Source organism: Cryptomeria japonica, chromosome 11 (assembly GCF_030272615.1).
Source record: "Cryptomeria japonica chromosome 11, Sugi_1.0, whole genome shotgun sequence".
NCBI classification, from domain to species: Eukaryota; Viridiplantae; Streptophyta; class Pinopsida; order Cupressales; family Cupressaceae; genus Cryptomeria; species Cryptomeria japonica.
The window spans coordinates 586,369,031-586,385,035 of NC_081415.1; positions in this window are offsets into that span (position 1 = coordinate 586,369,031).

Here is a 16,005-nt window from a genome sequence, read left to right on the forward strand (position 1 = left end):
GATTAATGACATCTCAAATTCTTTGCACATTTCATTTCCAAAGTTCTTGCATAGAGAATTATTTCCACAAAAAATAATATCATCAACAAATATGGCTGAGATCAGTATTCCATTGTCCTCATCATTCTTCATGTACATATTGTTGTTTTCATTTGTCCTTATAAATCCAATCTTGATCAAATAAGAGTGTAGTTGCTCATACCATGCTCTAGGTGCTTGTTTCAGACCATATAAAGCTTTGTTTAATTTACATACCTGATCTTTACTCTTGTCTTCAACAAATCCTTCAGGTTGTTCAATGTAAACTTCTTCTTCTAGTATACCATTCAAAAATGCCTATTTAACATCCATTTGATATACCTTAAAATTTTTGAAAGCAGCATATGCCAACAATGTTCTTACTCCCTCAAGTCTAGCCACAGGTGCAAAAGTCTCACCATAATCTATTCCTTCTTCTTGAGCATAACCTTTGCAAACTAGTCTTGCTTTGTTCCAAATGACCTCACCTTTTTCATTTAGCTTGTTTCTGAAAATCCACTTTGTACCGATTACATTTTTGTCCTTCGGTCTTGGGACCAATGCCCATGTTTCATTCTTCTTGATTTGATCAATCTCTTCTGTCATAGCATTTACCCAATCTTCATTGTTAAATGCCTCTTTTACTATTCTTGGTTCAAATTCAGATATTAGACATGTGTTATGTCTCAGTTTGTTCCTTGTCATCACTGGATCATCCTTATCTCCTATAATCTGACTTGATGCATGATTTCTTCTGACATATTTAGCTAATATAGGCTCGGTAGGCTCTGTATGATCTTCTTCATCACTCAATAAATATTATCTCCATTTTCTTCCGCAACTTTCTTGGTAGGACTTCTCGGTTGAACATGGACAAATTCTTCATAATTTTCTGGTTCTTTGGAATTTCCTTCATCATTTCTTTCTGCAAATTCATCAATTTTCACATTTGCACTTTCTACTATTTTGTTAGATGATTTGATTAGACATTTAAATGCTTTACTTCTAGAAGAATAACCAATAAATGTTCCTTCCTTGCTTTTCTGATCAAACTTTCCATTTCTGTCATCTTTGTGAACATAACATCTACTTCCAAAGATTTTAAAATAACTTACATTAGGTTTCTTGTCATACGAGATTTCATATGGTGTCTTCATAGTTTCTTTCTTCAGTTGTACTTGGTTCAGGGTGTAAACTGCAGTGTTGATTGCTTCTCTCCAAAATGTTTGAGGTACAAGCTTTTTTATCATAAGGGTTCTGGCACAATCTACAATTGATCTGTTTCTTCTCTCAGCTATCCCATTTTGCTGAGGTGTTCTTGCTGTAGACACTTGCCTTTTTATACCATGATCATTGCAGAATAAGTTAAATTCATCAGAAGTGAATTCTCCTCCTCTATCAGATCTAAGACATTTCAGCTGTCTTCCTGTTTCATTTTCAACTCTTGCCTTGTACCATTTAAACATTTGAAAAGCTTCTGATTTTTCTTTTAAAAACATAACTGACATCATCCTTGAGTAATCATCCACAAATAATATGAAGTATTTGTCACCATAATAACTTTGAACTTTCATGGGACCACAAAGATTAGTGTGTACTAGATCTAAAATTCCTTTAGAAGTGTAGGACTTACTTGTAAAGCTTGATCTTGTCATCTTACCCATCTGGCATCCTCGACACATAGCATTCTCAAGTTTTTCTAGGCTCGGTAGACCTCTTACTCGACGCTTCTTACTTATTTTGATCAGATTATCAAAATTTACATGACAAAACCTTTTATGCCATAACCAGGTATCTTCTATTTTTGCATATAGACATTTGTTCCGAGTTGAGTCAAGATGAAATGTATTACCTTTTGTTTGTGTCCTAGTAGCAACCAACTTTCCATGTTTGTCATGAACTTTGACACATCCCTTCTAGAATTCTATTCGGTATCCTGTATTGTTTAGTTGTGCTACACTCAACAAATTGTATTTCAAACCTTCAACCCAGTATGCATCATCACATTTAGCATTGTCAAGAAGTGTTGTAGATCCTTTGCCTTTCATCAGACATGGTGCATCATTACCAAATCTTACATATCCTCCATCATAGTCTTCTAATTTAACAAACTTGTGTTTATCACCTATCATGTGATGTGAGCATCCACTGTCCATGATCCAAGAATCATTATTATTTATGTGAGATATTAGGGCTTTTTCTTCATACCTTTCTTCATCTGATCCATCTTTAATAGCCACATATACAACTTCCTCTGTATCAGGTTCATTAGATTTATCATCATTGGATTCCTCATCAGCTACTAGGCATGTCTTTTTGTCTCTCCTTTTGAAGTCTCGGTGTCCTTTGTAGTGATTGTCTTTATGTCTATCTTCTCGGTATTCTCTCTTTTCACTAGATTCTTTGTCAGGGCAGTTAGAAGCCATATGTCCTATTTTATCACAATTGAAACATTTTAAAGGTAGCTTTCCTTTATAACTTACCTTTGCCTCTCGGTAACCTTCTAGCCAATAGTGCTTCAAACTCTTCTTGCTTTCTGATCTCCTCATACAGTGTGTGTACTTCTTCCATGTTTTTACGAAATCTCTCACTTGCTCCACTATGATTTCCTTTAGAATACTTATTCATTCTATCATTATAGTCATCAAATTCACCAACATGAAAAGAACTGATGCAGATTCTACTTTATTTACTGAAGACCCACTGTTATCAAAATTACTTAACTCAAATGCATGTGGCTTACCGATAGTGGCATCCAAAGAGACTGGCATGTTTGGTACAGACCTTAACTCATTGATTACAGAGACTCAAATGGCATAAGCAGGTAGAAGGGTTCTCAACAACTTACTTGTTACATCCTTTTCTTCAATAGTTCCTCCTACTCCTTTAATTTGATTGATAATTTCTTTTAACCTTGTACTGTATTGGGTTATGTTCTCACCTTCATTCATTCTCATGGATTCAATTTGTCCTTTTAGACTATCTACTTTTTCTCTTTGAACATGTTCATCACCACCATACATAGATATGATCTTGGTCAACATTGTTTTTGCATCATTACAGCCTTCTAGATCATTAAACTTTGAGTCGGTCAATGTTGATGTTATTTCAATCATAGCTTGAATATATTCTTGCTTTGGCTTTATCTCTTCCAAGGTCATCAGGTTGGTGCTAGGTGCTATGTAATCATTCTCCAAATAATATGTTGCATATTCTCCAATTCCTGATAAGTGCAGCTTCATCCTTTTCTGCCATGTGGAGAAACTTGACTTGTTTAGCTTTGGTGCATCCCTTTTATACATCTTTGGATCTTTGCCTCAAGTACCTTTAAACTTTTCTTCCAGAGTCCACAACTCTGATACCAATTGTAAAGCTCTGATGCTAATAGTAAATAAGATGAGAGGGGGGGGTGAATCATACAAACATAATCTTCAATATATTCAACAGATTCAACCTCGGTAGCTTATACTTCAGAATACATAACCAAAACTGTAAAAAATTCAAACTTAGGAATAGATAACATCACAACACATATAACACCAGATTTAACGTGGAAACCCAAATAGGGAAAAACCACTGTGGGATTTCGGACCCACTAAAAAAAATACCCTTCTAGAGTATGCTTGGTTAAAAGCAAATCCTATTAAAGATTACAAACACATTGCTAGATATGACCCGGTTAAGGGATTTCCCTCAGACTTGTTAGTCTTGCACTTTGTTAGAAGTGACCTTGTCAAAGGATTTCAACCACTCATTTAGAATGTTACCTTGCTAGAGGGTTTACAAATAAGACTGTTAGGTCCACTCGGTTAAGAGATTTCCTATCACTTACAAAATAAATAATGGTAATAAATATATCTACAACTTCACATTTGAAATGCTAAAGCAGATTCTTATTTGCTCAAAATAATCTTGTCATAAGACTTATCTAGTCCCTTGTTGGGCTTGCTGGGCTTCTCAATCTGTTCTGCAATCAGATCTTCAATCTTCTGAGCTCGGTAAACATTCCTATAGCATCACTATGCATACATTTGCCCGCATACATTGTTTATCAACAATTCCTTATTTATAAACAATGTCTAACTGCTTAATCTCCTTGATCACATTTCCCATGATCAATCTTAGCCATCAGATCATCAAACTTGACTAGGTTCAATGTATTCTTCAATCTGAAAACATTTTACCTCGCCTTGGAACTTGCATTCCTTCCTTGGAACTTGTGCTAGGTTATTGTGGTTCAATCTGTGTTGTAGATCTTCCTCATGTATTTTCCATATTGTCGATCCTCAACAAACTTCTTGCGCGACATACGAATCATTTATTCATCTCCAGCTCATCGACATCCTTCATTAAATAATGCCTTTATCCATCCAATGTGATCTATTATAACTTAGTTGTTACTCAGTTAATACTGAACTTCACTCGGTAGACATTCTGCCTTCTTTAACCGATATCGATAACCTTAGGGTTTATCGACTAGGTACCTTAGGGTTTACCGACTAGGTTCCTTGCTCAGTAACATAATATAGTATTAAACTTAAAATCAACAACATGTGTAGGATATCAAAACAATCAAAACAACATGATCTCATTAGTGTCTAACTTGGTAATAGTTGCCCATTGAATAACTTATATCTCCCCTTTATTATCACATTCTTTCTGTGTCACTTACTGACCTCTTAATACTCATCAAAACATAATTCTCAAGATATGGCAACATCATACTGAATCAGAAAATCATTTTCTTGACATCCATGACAAAATAATATTATTAAGACAGTAATCATCCTTCTTCAGTTATATCAACAATCTCCAACAACCTTCTCAATATCCTTATTGAAATGCCAACAATCTCCTTTCTATTGTAATGCCAACAGTTGACATCAATGAAAAAACCATATCAACAAAACCAAAATACCAACAATCTCCCCCTTTGGCATTGATGGCAACACAAGATGGAAAAACCATCAAAGTGCCAAATCAGAATTGCCAAATACCAAAAACCAACAATCTCCCAAAAGAGATTATAACCAGAAATCAAAATAACAATCTCTCCCCCTAAGAGTAACATGTGTTTTCCTTACAATCTCTCTCCCTGAGAGTAACATGTGTTTTCCTTGTGTTTTTTCATATCAATCTCTCCCCCTTTGACATCAAATGCCAAAGTTACTACAAAACAAGGTTCAAGTACAAAATACCAACCAATTCAGTATACCAACTACTCCCCTTGAGAAGTAGCTCTCATCATCAAAAGGCGAAGTAAAAGATTTCTCTATTAATTTTGTCGGTTGATGACAAACATCAACTGTCTAAGTTTCTACCAGAGGGGGCATGACCCCAAGCTGATCTCTGAGATATTAAAAAGTTTCCTTAGGCAAAGGCTTAGTGAGAATATCTGCAATCTATTCTTTAGTATTCACATAAACTAGTTTTACTTCTTTTGCTTCAACGTTCTCCTTTAGAAAATTCAGTTTAATATAAACGTGTTTAGTTTTAGAATGTAGTACTAGATTCTTAGATATATCGATTGCTGCAGTGTTATCACAATAGATAGTTATAGGTTCCTTGCATTTTACCTTCATGTCCTTCAACATTTGTTTAGGCCATAATACATGTGTACAGTTAGATGTTGCTGCAACATATTCTGATTCTGCTATTGATAAAGATGTGCAACTTTGTTTCTTACTCAACCAAGAAATTAATCTGCTTCCAAGAAAAAATACTCTGCTGGTGGTTCTTTTTCTATCATCCACATCTCATGCCCAGTTTGAAGTTTTCTTTTTCTATATGCACATAATTCGAAGTTTTCATCTCTAGGATACCATAAGCCAAGATTAGTAGTGCCTTGTAAGTACCAGAAAATCCTTTTTACTGCTGATTCATGATTTTCTCTAGGATTACTCTGAAATCTTGAAACAATACATACTGCATTCATAATATCAGGTCTTGTTTGTGTCAAATACAGTAAACCTCCTATCATAGATTTGTACCTAGTCAAATTAACAAGTGTAGATTCATCCCTTAGTGATAATTTGTCATTTGTAGTCATAGGTGTGCTTACCGGTTTAGAGTTTTCCATCCCAAATTTCTTTAGTAACTCCTTCAAGTACTTGGATTGACTCAAGAATATACCTTTATCAGTCTATGAAATCTGCAATCCTGAAAAGAATTTTATCTCTCAAATCATAGACATTTCAAATTCTTGCTGCATTTCAATAGAAAAGTCTTTACATAATCCATCTTCTCCTCCAAAGATTATATCATCAACAAAAACTTCTATAACCAAGATGTCATCATTAGTCACTTTATAGTATAAGTTGTTGTCAGCATTACCTTTAGAAAAACCAATCTTCAAAAGATACTTATCCAATCTTGCATACCAAGCTCTTGGAGCTTGCTTCAACCCATACAAAGCTTTTCTTAACCTGCAAACAAGATCTTTATTATCTGTCAAAGAAAATCTATCAGGTTGCTCAATGTAAACTTCTTCTTCAAGATCTCCATTCAGAAATGCACATTTAATATCCATTTGATATACTTTGTAGTTCTTGTGTGCTGCAAAAGCCAAGAATAATTTGACTACCTCAACTCTAGCTACTAGTGCAAAGGTTTCATTATAATCAATTCCTTCTTTCTGAGAATATCCCTTACACACTAGTCTTGCTTTATTTTTGATTACCTTACCATCTTCATTAAGTTTGTTTCTGAATACCCATTTTATTCCAATTACTTTTTGTCTTTAGGTCGGGGAACTAATATCCATGTGTTATTCTTTTCAATTTGTTCTAATTCCTCTTCCATAGCTTTAATCCAGTGTTTATCTTCACATGCCTCATTAATTGATGATGGTTCAATTTGAGAAATAAGACATACCTCTTCATTTGCCAATCTTCCTCTTGTCATAACTCCTTGATACTTGTTCCCAATTATCTGATTTTTAGAGTGGTTCAATCTTACATACCAGGGTGTCTTCGTTTGTTGTTGTTCCTCAGTTATAGTGGAATTTTCAGATGATACTGGTGTAACTAGATCTTCATTCTGTATCGGTGGGTTCAATGTAGGTTCATTTGTCAATATCTCTGTTGCCAATCAAAGCCTATATACCTTGAAGTTCCTCTAAATTGTTCATCAATCTTCACATTTGTACTCTCAATAATTTTCTGCAATCTTTTGTTAAAACATCTATATGCTTTTCTCTTAGATGAATAACCAAGAAATATTCCTTCATCACTTCTAGGATCAAATTTGCCAATATACTCATCTCTTCTAATATAGCATTTTCTTCCAAATATTCTGAAATATTTAAGAGTAGGAGTAATACCAAATCATAGTTCATGAGGTGTCTTACCAGTTTCACCTTTGATGTGAACTTTGTTGACTATATAGACCATTGTACTCACTTCTTCTCTCCAATATACATGTGGTAGATTTTCTTCTAATAACATACTTATAGCTGCATCCAAGATAGTTCTATTTTTCCTTTCTACAACTCCATTTTGTTGTGGTGTCTGGGGTGCTGATAACTGTCTTCTGATACCGTTCACTTCACAGAATGCATTAAATTCCTTAGATGTAAATTCACCTCCTTGATTTGATCTTAGACATTTGATTTTCTTACCGGTTTCATTTTCTACCATTGCTTTGAACAGCTTGAACTTCCCAAGTGCTTCTTATTTTTCTCTGAGAAAAGTAACCCAACACATTCTAGAGTAGTCATCAATGATTAGCATGAAATATCTATCACCTTGTAAACTTTTAGTTCTAGCTGGACCACATAAATCAGTGTGAATTAAGTTAAGAGCATTATTGGATTTTTTTGGAATACTTTTAAAAGATGCTCTAACTTGTTTTCCAAATTGACATTCCTTACATACCAGATTGTGAGGTTTAATAATGCTAGGTAAATCTCTAACTGTCAGTGAACCAGATACCGGTGACAATGCATAAATTCACTTGCTTGCCGATGAACATTGCCAGTTCTCCAAAGTGCCAAAGTTGATAAGTGTTAATAGGTGTTGACATCAATGTTAAAACCATATCAACATAACCAAAATACCAACAGATTCATCCTTCAAAGATAATTTATTAGTTGTAGTCATAGGTGTGCTTACCGGTTTAGAGTTTTCCATGCCAAATTTCTTTAGTAATTCCTTCAAGTACTTTGATTGATTTATGAATATACCTTTATTAGTCTGTGAGATTTGCAATCCTAAAAAGAATTTTATCTCCCTAATCATAGACATTTCAAATTCTTCCTGCATCTTATTAGAAAAGTCTTTACACAATCCATCTTCTCCTCCAAAGATTATATCATCAACAAAAACTTCAATAACCAAGATGTCATCATTAGTTACTTTGTAATATAGATTGATGTCAGCATTACCTTTAGTAAAACCAATCTTCAAAAGATATTTGTCCAATCTAGCATACCAAGCTCTAGAAGCTTGCTTCAATCCATATAAATCTTTCCAAATTGATATTCCTTACATATCGGATTGTGAGGCTTAACAATCTTAGGTAAATCTCTTACTGCCTTAGTTGTACTAGTTTTCACAATGTAATCAAAATTTACATGACACAGTCTCTTATACCATAGCCAATTTTCATCAATATGTGCAATCAAGCATGTCTTATCATTGCTAGGATTGATGATAGTCCCAAAGATACTGAGAGGGGGGGTGAATCAGTATCTTGTGAATCAGTATCTAATTGGTTTAAAGAATATTTAACCTTATTAAGTGTTTCACATTCCAAAACAATGTACCGGTAAATAAGAATTAATGCAGTAAATAAGAACAGTAAAGACAACATAGAAAGAACACCATAACACAAGATGTTTAAAAAGGAAACCCGGTATGGGAAAAAACTTGATGGGTTTGTGACCCACAATATTCACTCACTGGCCAATGAATGGATATTACTTACAAGAGGGGCCTGCACATGCAGTAAGGCCACCGGCTGATAACGTTGAGATTGGGGTTAGTAAAATGGTTACTAACAGTACTGTTGATGCAAACATTGAAAAAACAACTAATTCACCGGTAGTGGATAGTGTTGAGGTATAGATAGAGAAACTGACAGTGGATACAACTGAAAAACCATATAAGCAACTGATTGACAATGTTGGAATACAAGCTGACAAATGGGATATTTTCTTTGTGGAGAAAGAGAAACAAGAAGAACTGAACATACCTAAAATATATTCAAGGTATACCAAAAGGATAAGGACAAAGGAAAAGTAAAGGTAGGTGGACTACCTAATATAAAAGTGACAGATAACCTACCACCACCTTCTGATACTCCACCGGTATAGTCTGACCGTACACTAGCTACTGAAAATGTGGAGACTCCACATGAGGACACAAATCCTGAGTTTGAAATTTTTTTACACAATGAACATAGACACTCAGGAGGTCAATATTGTAGTTGATAAAGAAAGCATTGAGGAATGAAATGCAAGACATGACTATGAGATTTTTTAAAGACATTGAAGACAGAAAGAAGAATGAAGATGACTTGACTAGGAGACTCAATGATACTGGAACTAAAAATCTAAGACTCGGTCATGAAAATGATATGTTGAAGACAGATCTGATTCACATGGAACATGATAAAACTGAACTTATGAGACAAAAGGAATTTTTGGAAAATGAGTTGGCTACTACAAATCAACATAAAAAGAAATTCAAGAAAAATTCAGAAGAACTTGATGATATGCTGAAAAGTCAGAAACCTAATGGAGACACTAATGGACTTGGATTTGAAGTTTGTGAAAGATCCAACATCGATAGACTCTACATCGACAAATAGTTCACCGACAACGACAATAATGTTTACCGACATCCTAGCCAACAGGATTTTGATTATTGTATTTTGTATTTTATTGTAATATCTTTTTGTAAGCCAACATGGAATATTGTAATCAGACTCATATATAAGTATGAGATCTTGTAGATCATTTGTGTGACATATGTGTGAGAGGATATATGCTATGATGGATATGTAGAGAGAATATCAAGGAAGATTTTGTATAAAGGTTTATGGTTATTGTATGAGCTTAAACCGGTACTAAAACTGGCATAGAAAATGCTTTTTGTAGCAATACATTATATTGGATTTTCATAATCCATTTTGTAAGTCAGTGTGACTTCCTTTTGTAATTGAGCAGTGAGCTCTAGGCAGTTGGCCTTCCTGCATGTGTAGGCCCCTCTTGTAAGTAAGATCCATTCATTGGCCAGTGAGTGAATATTGTGGGTCACAAATCCCACTGAGGTTTTTCCCACACCGAGTTTCCTCATTAAACATCTTGTGTTATGGTGTGCTTTCTATGTTGTCTTTACTATTCTTATTTACTGCATTAATTCTTGTTTACCTGTACACTGTTTTGGAATGCAAAATACTTAATAAGGTCAAATATTTTGTAAACCGATTAGATACTGATTCACCCTCCCCCTCTCAGTATCTTTGGGACTATCATAAATCTAACAATTGTAGGACCTAAAAATATCTAAACACTCTTTGTGTCAGTACACTATCTTCTTGAATATATCACCTTCAAAGCTCTTCATAATCTAACTTTCACATATTCGCAAACTCAAATTTGCTTGCATATCATTCGCATACACTTCTCTTAAATTCACACACATTCCACTGCACAAATCATCTACTTGCACTCCCTAAATATGAAATAGAACATCAAAAACCTAATTGAGGGTCGACCAAGATAGAATGAGCATAATCTCACAAAATAAGCTGCCCAGACCAAAAAATTCTCAAGGTGGTCCACTCTAGGAGACAGAGGGGAACCAAATACATCATGAAAATTCCTTCCAAGAAAGATCCAATGATCTACATATGCTAACATAACCCCCAAGGTCAACACCAAATGTAATGCATAAATAGGCATTAAAGCATATCAAACAGTTGGCCAAAAAGATATTCCATGTTGATCTCCACACACCAAAGGTGAGACCCATAAGAATATTCCGACTTGACATCCAAATCATATTGTTGAAATCCAAGAACACTAAGAGGGGGAGGGGGGTGAATTAGTGTTCTGTCGGTAATGTTAGTTTTCAACTTATTGTTTATTAACCGATTAACAATAAATAAAATTAAAGTGCATACACAAAATAACACATAAAGAGGCAACACCATAACACTAATATTTATTCATGGAAAACCATGAAAAGGGAAAAACCATGGTGGGGATGATACCCACAATATCTATATACTTGATCAGGGTATAGAAATATTACATAAAGGGAATTGCTCATGCATTCAGGCCAATCGCCTAGAGTGTTAGGTCCCAGAGACAACTAAGAGGGGGGGTGAATCAGTTGTCAAATAAATTTAAACCAAAAACAACTTAACCAACTTAATGCTTAATACCGATAAACCAGTTCAATATGCCGGTATACAGTTTTAATAGTTAATTGCTATACCGATAAGGATTAGTGCATGAAACATAAACACAAAGTTATCCACAACACATAACACCAATATTTGTATGTGGAAACCTTGTAAGGGGAAAAACCACAATGGGAAACCTTACCCATAATTAGATGATACTAATGTAGATAGTAAGTATACATAAATGGGGTCTGCACATGCAGAAAGGCCAACCACCTATATCTCATTGCTCAGTCACAAAATGGGAGTCACATTGACTACATTTGGATGGTTAAATCCAATAAGAGTGTACTGCATAAAATAGCATCTTCATATGCTGGATTTAGTACCGATGTAGTGTCTGGAGTCACAAAAACCCTCCTTCAATCTTCAAATGATGTCTGCATGTATAGCTCTCCTTATTCTTGCATATACCTTCACACAATCCTTTTTTGCATTCCACATTTGATCTTACATTTATACCATAACCTAAGACCAATTTTAGTAGGTCAGCTCTACAAGATATTACAATAAAAACATTTTACAAACAATATAATATCTAACGCAATAACTGATAGAACATGTTGGCTTAATGCATTTACAACAATAATTAATCATCTCCATAGCATGCCATGTTGATTTGGAAAAGAAAAACCCGCCAGTGTAACCCTAGACCTATTTGCCGGTAACAACAAATATGCAATTATGAATATACCAATGAACCAAACTCCAGGACAAGATGTCCAATCGATGTCTTTGACATAACAATGTGTTTTCCATATCATTCCAAGTGTCGGTGATCATTATATCTTGCTGGTGTACCAAATACCGGTGACTGTGCATGAGTCACTTGCTTGCCGGTGAATGTTGCTGATTCTCCAAAGTGCCAAAGTTGATAAGAGTTTAGTAGGTGTTGACATCAATGACAAAACCATACCAAAATACCAACAATCTCCCCTTTGGCATTGATGGCAACACAAGATGGAAAAACCATCAAAGTGCCAAAACAAAAATGCCAAGTACCAAAAACCAACAATCTCCAAAAAGATCATAAACATAAATCAAAATACAGATATAGAGAGTAATAATCTCCCCTAAACAACAATCTCTCCCCTTGGGAGCAACATGTGTTTTCCTTGTGTTTTTCAAAGTTTTTCCGTACCAATCTCTCCCCCTTTGACATCAAATGCAAAAGTTAAAATAAAACCAAGTTCATATACAAAATATCAATCAATTCAATATACCAACTACTCCCCCTGAGAAGTACCTTCTCATCAAAGACCAGAATAAAAGATTTCTCTGTTAATTTTGTCGGTTGATGTCAATCATCAATTGTCTAAGTCTCTATCGGTGGTGGTATGACTCCAAGCCGATCTCTGAGATATTCAAAAGTCTCCTTAGGTAAAGGTTTAGTGAAAATATCTGCAATCTGTTCTTTAGTATTCACATAAACTAGTTTTATCTCCTTTGCTTCAACATTTTCCCTTAGAAAATTCAGTTTGATAGAAACATGTTTGGTTTTAGAATGTAATACCAAATTCTTAGATATATCAATTGCTATAGTGTTATCACAATAGATAGTAATAGATTCCTTGCATTTTACCTTTATGTCTTTCAACATTTTCTTAAGCCATAGTACCTGTGTACAGTTAGTTGCTACTGTAACATATTCTGATTCTGTTGTTGATAAAGATGTACAACTTTGTTTCTTACTCAACCAAGAAACTAATCCATTTCCAAGAAAGAATGCTCCGCCGATGGTGCTTTTTCTATCATCCACATCTCCTGCCCAATTTGCATCTGTGTATGCACATAATTCAAAGTTTTCATCTCTAGGATACCATAATCCAAGATTTATAGTGCCTTGTAAGTACCGAAAAATCTTTTTACTGTTGATTCATGATTTTCTCTAGGATTACTTTGAAATCCTGAAACAATACATACTGCATTCATAATATCAAGTCTGGTTTGTGTCAAATACAGTAAACCTCCTATCATAGATTTGTATCTAGTTGGATTAATAGGTGTAGATTTATCCCTTTGTGATAATTTGTCATTTATTGTCATAGGTGTGCTTACCGGTTTAGAGTTCTCCATCCCAAATTTCTTTAGTAACTCTTTTAAGTATTTGGATTGACTCAAGAATATACCTTTATCAGTCTGTGAAATCTACAATCCTAAAAAGAATTTTATTTCTCCAATTATAGACATTTCAAATTCTTGCTGCATTTTAATAGAAAATTCTTTACATAATCCATCTTCTCCTCCAAAGATTATATCATCAACAAATACTTCTATAATCAAGATGTCATCATTAGTTACTTTATAATATAAATTATTGTCTGCATTTCCTTTAGTAAAACCAATCTTTAAAAGATACTTATCCAATCTTGCATACCAAGCTCTTGGAGCTTGTTTTAGTCCATATAGAGCTTTTCTTAACCTGCAAACCATATCATTGTCATCTGTCAAAGAAAATCCATCAAGTTGTTCAATGTATACTTCCTCTTCAAGATCTCCATTCAAAAATACACATTTAATATCCATTTGATAAACTTTGTAGTTCTTGTGTGCTGCAAAAGCCAAAAATAATCTGTCTGCCTCAATTCTAGCTACCAGTGTAAAGGTTTCATTGTAATCAACTCCTTCCTTCTGAGAATATCCCTTACACACTAGTCTTGCTTTACTTTTGACAACCTTACCATCTTCATTAAGTTTGTTTCTAAATACCCATTTGGTTCCAATTACATTTTTATCTTTAGGTCGGGGAACTAATGTCCAAGTGTTATTTTTCTCAATTTGTTCTAATTCTTCTTCCATAGCTTTAATCCAAAATTTATCTTCAAATGCTTCATTAACAGATGATGATTCAATTTGAGAAATAAGACATACCTCTTCATTTGCCAATCTTCCTCTTGTCATACCTCCTTTAAACTTGTTTCCAATTATCTCATCTTCAGAATGATTCAGTCTTACATACCGGGGTGTCTTGGTTTGCTATTGTTCCTCAATTACTATGGAATCCTCAGATGATACTAGGGTAACTGGATCTTCATTCTATATCAGTGGATTCAGAGTAGGTTCATTTGCCAAAATTTCCGTTGCCGGTTCAGAGTCTATATACCTTGAAGTTCCTCTGAATTGTTCATCAATCTTTACATTTGTACTTTCAACAATTTTCTGCAATCTTTTGTTGAAACATCTATATGCCTTGCTCTTAGATGAATAACCAAGAAATATTTCTTCATCACTTCTAGGATCGAATTTGCCAATATACTCATCTCTTCTGATATAACATTTACTTCCAAAAATTCTTAAATACTTAAGAGTAGGAGTATTACCAAACCATAGTTCATGAGGGGTCTTACCGGTTTCACCTTTGATGTGAACTTTGTTAAATGTATAGACCATTGTATTGACTGCTTCTCTCCAATATACATGTGGTAGGTTTTCTTCTGATAAGATACTTCTTGCTGCATCCAAGATAGTTCTATTTTTCCTTTCGACAACTCTATTCTGCTGTGGTGTCCGAGGTGCTGATAGTTGTCTTCTAATTCCATTCACTTCAGAGAATGTATTAAATTCCTTAGATGTAAATTCACCTCCTTGATTTGATCTTAAACATTTGATTTTCTTACCGGTTTCATTTTCTACCATTGCTTTGAACAGTTTGAACTTTCCAAGTGCTTCTGATTTTTCTCTGAGAAAAGTAACCCAACACATTCTAGAATAGTCATCAATGATTAGCATGAAATATATATCACCTTGTAAGCTTTTAGTTCTAGCTAGACCACAAAAATCAATGTGAATCAAATCAAGAGCATTATTTGATTTTTCTGGAATACTTTTGAAACTAGCTCTAACTTGTTTTCCAAATTGACATTCCTTACATACTGTATTATGAGGTTTGACAATTTTAGATAAATCTCTAACTACTTTAGTAGTACTAATCTTTACCATGCAATCAAAGTTTACATGACAGAGTCTCTTATGCCATTACCAACTTTCATCTATATGTGCAATTAAGCATGTCTTTTCATTGTTATTTAAATGAAAGATATTACCTCTAGTCTGATTACTGGTTGCAATTTCCAAACCAGTTCTATTCATGATTTTGGATTTTCTATTTTTGAATTGTAACTAAAATCCTTTCTGAACTAATTGACCAACACTCAAAAGATTATGCTTTAATCTTTTAACATAGTAGACATTGTCAGTGTTATGCTTACCATCAAGAGATATTGTACCCTTACCTTTGATTGAAAAAGCTTTGTCATCTCCAAATCTCACTAAGCCTCCATTGTATTCTTGAAAGTTCAAGAATTTACCTTTGTCTCCTGTCATATGATGTGAGCATCCTGAATCAATGATCCATTCATCCTTTACTTCAACTTTAGCTACCAGGGCCTGTACTACCGGTTGAGTAGTAGGTGCCGGTTGATCTTCCAAAAACCCATCCATTGTCTACTGGATCCTCATCAGAATCATTAGTCACACCTTCATTAGCAATGTAACAAGATTTGTCTTTATTCTTCTTAAATATGTATCTCTGATATTCAGGGTTAGGCTTGTATGCTCTTCTAGCTTCTTCTCTTA